Raw genomic sequence first — 5,894 nt, forward strand, 5'->3', positions numbered from 1 at the left:
TCCTGTGACGGTTTAGATTCTGTCTCATCATGTCTTGTCTTTCTGGGTCTTGTGGCAGAATCATGTCAGGGCCTCATGTTTTGTGTTTGCTGTTTACAAACCATTATTACAAGCTTTCCGTGGTGAATCCCACAAGGACAGTGACACAGTTTTAAACTCCGTTCTTTCATGTACTTGCTCAATAATTGGTGTGAGCTCATTTTTACTCAACATAACTTACATTCATTTCACAGGTGTTGCCACATCCCCTTATTTCCACAGCTGTGGTTTTATCAAAAGTAAAAGAGCTTTGATGTGGTTTGATGAAACACATTGAGTTTTTGTAAAGACTTTCAGGCGTTTTGTGTCACTGGGCTTCTTCTCTCACAGCACAGTAATATAGAGCTGAATCTGACAGAGAAACACTCTTAATAATGACTTCAGTGGATGTGTCTGATGTAGTCGAGTCAAACCGAGAGTCTGGTATGTTCTTATATCTGCTCTCAGATCGAGCGCCTTTATACAGTATAAACTGAGGTTCTCTGTCAGGATTCTGTCTGTACCAGTAAAGCCAAACATAGTTGCTGGTGGTTTGATATGTGCAGGTCAATGTCACAGATTCTCCTTCATTTATGATTATATGAGCGTCTCCTTCTGGTCCAATTTTAGCAGCAAATCCCCCTGAAATGAAAAGATTTATTGATATCACATAATGGCTCTTTCTTTAATCACATTTGTTGAATCACACTTTAAAACATTATTCAGTCTTTAAATGTTTCATATCGGCTTTATCAAATAATATTTGCTTCTGCAGTCTAATGTGTTTTTTCTGATATACTTGGTAACAAATGAAATATTTACCTGAGACTGCAGTAAAAATCAGCAGTAGAGTCGTCTGTGTCTCCATTTTACCAGCAGACAAGATGTTTCTGTACAGGGGAGTTTGTGTTAGATTTGTGAAGTATTAAGCACTGATACCGCACACACTGAATGTGCTTTTACTGCAGATTGTCAAATGTGAAATTCTGGTGGTTTGTAGTATATTACTGAAGTAATGAAGATATGTTGCAGATTCTTCTGTAGGTGGGTGTGGTTACTGCAGTGTTCTCTCAACGAATCAGAAGTGTTTATAAAGAAGTTCATAAAGAAATAAAAGGTCTAAATAAAACATATTTTAGATATTTTCAGTTGAACAAAGTGGGATTTAACATTGAGGAAATGTTTAACAGTGTGATGATGCTGTTTAAACTCAGAACAACATATTTTGTTCATGTTCCATTACTGTTATAAGAATCACTTTTAATCCTTTTAAACTCTTTACTTTGGTAGAAAATGAAATAAAGCTTTGATTGTATAAAGATACTATAAGACAGTTATATTAAGATATAAAAACATGGCGCAGTATGACAATTCTCATTCAACTTTATTATTTTCTGCAATTATTATTACATTAAAATGACACAACTTACAATTGAACATAGTTTACATTTACATTTTACATTTAGTCATTTAGCAAACGCTTTTATCCAAAGCGACTTACAGATGAGGAAACATTGGAAGCAATTATAACAACATAGGTAACAAAATACATAAGTGCATCAGAACTAGTCCATTAAAGCCTAGCTGGCTCATAGCTTGTGGCAACAATGAGGGGACACACAACAAAGTATAGGCCAAAACAGGTTTTCTTTATTGTAGACCAATAACTACTAACTTTAAACAAAAGAAAAAAGGAATGAGGTGTGATAGTGCCATAACGTAAGGAACAAACAAAACAGGATCATACCTGGAGGAGCAGAGAGAGAGAGAGAATGGTTAGTGAAGCACTTTAAATACCCCTAAACCCAGGTGGCTCCAATCACTAATTACCCTCCTCTGCCTACAGGAGGAACCGCCCCTGCAAAGCAGAGGGGCCGTGACACCCCCCTCCTTAAAATGAGGGTGCTACCCTCAACCCCAAATTTGGCCTAACATTTAAAACAATCCCAAAGTTCCCCAAAAAGAAAAGGATACCAGTCCCCACTCCTGAAAGTCACCTCTTGTCCCCTGGCTGACTATTCGCCCCTCAAACTCAGCAGCCCTAGTACCTGGGGAGCAATTTAAGAGACAAGAGGCGCAGACAACCAGTAGGGGTCAGCAGAGAGGAGATACTAGATTAAAGGAGCACGGGACAGGGCATCAGCAATAATATTATCCTTACCACTAATGTGTCTAATATCAAGGTTGAATGGTTGCAAGAACAAAGCCCAACGCATCAGGCGCTGGTTGGGATTTTGCAGGGATTTAAGAAAAACGAGTGGATTGTGGTCAGTGAACACAGTTAAAGGGGTCAAACCGGAACCGACATAGACTTCAAAGTGCTGTAAAGCCCAAATGAGCGCTAAAGCCTCAATCTCAATTACAGAGTAGTTTTGTTGATACTTCTTAAATTTCCGGGAGAAGAAACTGACTGGACTCTCAACGTTTTCATCATTTTCCTGGAGAAGTACAGCCCCAGCACCAATTTGACTGGCATCTACCTGCAATTTAAAAGGTTTCCCAAAATTTGGTGCTGCCAACACGGGTGCCAAACACAAGAGAGCCTTCACTGCCTCAAATGCCTCTTGACACTGGGTGGACCAGATAAATTCAGCCTTGGCCTTCAACAGATTGGTCAGTGGGGACACTACTACCGCAAAGTTTTTACAGAAAGCACGGTAGTACCCCGCCATTTCCAGGAATCGCATCAGTTCTTTCTTTGTAGAGGGCTGTGGGAACTGCTTCACAGCCTGAACCTTAGCTTCCACGGGACAGACAACACCCTGACCAACCACCTTGCCTAGGTATGTGACTGTAGCTTTGGCAAATTCACACTTTGCCAAATTTAAAGTCAACCTGGCCCCCACTAGTCTTTCAAACAGGGCTTGCACTCTCTGGACATGCTCCTCCCAGGAGTCTGAGTAAACAACAACGTCATCCAAATACACGGCACACCCTTCCAGACCTGAGATCACCCGATTCATCAGCCTCTGGAAGGTGGCTGGAGCATTCCGCAAGCCGAAAGGCATAACTGTATAAGAGAATAAACCAAATGAAGTTATAAAGGCAGCAATCTCACAAGCTCTTTTGGTAAGAGGTACTTGCCAATAACCCTTCAAAAGATCAAATTTGCTAACATACTTTGCTGACCCAATTTGATCAATGCAGTCATCCATCCTAGGAAGAGGGTAAAGGTCTGCTTTAGTAATATTGTTAATTTTTCTATAATCAGTACAGGGTCTGAAAGTAGAATCAGACTTTTTGACCAGAAGACAGGGTGAAGCCCAATTTGAAGAACATGGCTCAGCAATACCATTGTCCAACATATACTGCACCTCTGTTTCCAATTGCAGTCTCTTCTCCTCAGATAAACGATAAAATCTCTGTTTGATAGGCTTAGCATCTCCGATGTCTATATCATGCTCAATTAAGTGGGTTTGTGATGGGGTGTCAGAAAACAAAACAGGGTAGTTTCTGATAAGAGCTACCAATTCATCACGTTTCTCAGAGTCTAGATGATCTACCAAGACCCCAAGGTTTTGCAAAGTCTGGGAGTTATTCAGCCTACTTAGTAAGACCTCCTCTGAAACCATAACTACCTCCTCTTTTCCCCCCTCCAAAAAATTAAAGCCACAAGATGAAGTGACTGGAACAGCAGTCAACGCTGACCTCACTGCTGGTGTCCCTTCAACTTCTCTTAGATCACAGGAGTGATAACCTTTTAACAGGTTCACATGGCACAATTTAGAGGACTTCCTACGACCCGGGGTTTCAATAAGATAGTTCAAATCTGACACTTTGCGCAACACAGTAAAAGGACCACAGTATTTTGCCTGAAAAGGTGAATTTACAAGAGGCAAAAGCGCAAGTACACTATCACCGGGACTAAACTCACGCAATTCAGCCTGTTGGTCATATCTTAATTTCATTTTCTTTTGAGAACATTCTAGTTTCTCTTTCGCCAGTTCACCAGCCCTATACAATTTCAGCCTGAAGCCATTGACATAGTCAATAAGGTTCCGAGGTGGTTCCTCAGGCAAACAACCATCCTGCAGCACTGCTAAAGGCCCACGCACCCTATGACCAAACACTAAGTCATTAGGGCTGAACCCTGTGCTTTCCTGCACTACTTCACGAGCAGCTAGTAGCAACCAAGGTAACCCCTCCTCCCAATCTGCAGACAGTTCTGTACAGTATGCACGAAGCAAGGATTTTTTTATAGTTTGATGAAACCGTTCCAAAGCTCCCTGGCTCTGGGCATGGACCGCAGTAGATTTGTTGTGCTTAACTTTAAGCCGTTTGAGAACCTGAGAAAATAAATGGGAGGTAAAGTTAGATCCCTGATCAGACTGGATGATTTTTGGAATCCCAAATGTTGAAATAAACTGAGTTAACGCTTTGACTACTGATTTTGAAGTTATGGTGCGCAAGGAAAAAGCTGCCGGATATCTAGTTGCTTGACACATAACAGTTAATAAGTAGCTATGTCCTGACTTGGACCGTGGTAAAGGCCCAACACAATCGATAATAAGATGTTCAAAAGGTTGCCCTATGGCTGGTATTGGATACAAAGGTGCTGGCTTTACAACTTGGTTTGGCTTGCTTGTGCGCTGACATGTATGACAAGTTTTAATAAACTGTGATACATCCCGCTTTAACCGTGGCCAGAAAAAATAACGGAGTATGCGATCATAAGTTTTACGAAAACCCATATGACCTGCCACATCACCATGAGAAGTTTGCAACACTTTATTTCGCAAAGTAGTAGGTACAACTATTTGAAAAAACGGTTCTCCTAGACCCTGATCATAGTGTGGAACCCATTTCCTGACCAACAGCCCATCAAGAAGAAAATAACACTGGGCAGTATTCCTCACCACTGAATCAGGAACAACTTTATCAAACAGATCAGCCAATGTAGTATCTGCCGTTTGCTCAGCTATCAATGAATCTCTCGAAATAGTCAATTGTTCTGTCTGGAGTTTAACTGGCAACTCAAGACTTTCTGGCTTAATCTCAACCTCCTTACGACAGGCAGCGCGGGTAACGGCACAAACTGGAAATACCTCAGGAGACATACAGCTGCAATCTGGAAATACCCTTTCAGGGGACACTAAATGTTGCTTCCTAAAGATGTTTAGTTTTCCATCTGCCCACACCTTACTACCTGCAAGGTCATTCCCCAAAATCAAGTGGACTCCCTCTACTGGCAACTGGGGTCTAACACCAACCGCTACATCACCCTCTATAAGACCACATTTAAGGGTAACTTTATGCAAAGGAGAAGAGAATGGAACTAAGCCCATGCCGCATACCATTACACAACTGCCAGTCTCAAACTCCTTAGAGAACGGCAAAACCGATTCCAGAATAAACAAATCTAGAGCTCCAGTATCTCTTAAGATCTTAATCGGAACATTTTGATTGCAACCTACCAGGGACACTACACCATCTGAAATAAAGGCTGAAAAATCACAGTGGGAAGACTGAGAACCAAGCTCAACTAGTGGCTGAAAAATCGGACCCTGGTGGCCAGAGGTTATAACAGGAGCTGCCACCACAGCAGGTTTAACTTGACCAAACTTTTTTGATTTCAGTAGAGGAAAATCTATCTTCCAGTGACCTTCAACTAAACAGTAGCGACAGGTTTGAGCATTAACTGGTGCTTTAGGTTCCCCAGAACCAAACATCTGCGCTGGTCTTTGGAAAGAAGCTCCAAAAAAAGGTGCCCTAATATTCCTAGCAGTATAACTATTTCTATGGTACATGTCACGGTTTGACTCAAAATGGCTTTTATGTGTTAGCCTGTACTCATCTGCAAGAACTGCTGCATCACTTGGAGACTTAACTTTACGTTCATTGATGTATGTAGCAATCTGATCAGTCACAGAATTTTT

The sequence above is a fragment of the Barbatula barbatula genome (genome assembly GCF_947034865.1).
Source record: "Barbatula barbatula genome assembly, chromosome: 3".
NCBI lineage: Eukaryota > Metazoa > Chordata > Actinopteri > Cypriniformes > Nemacheilidae > Barbatula > Barbatula barbatula.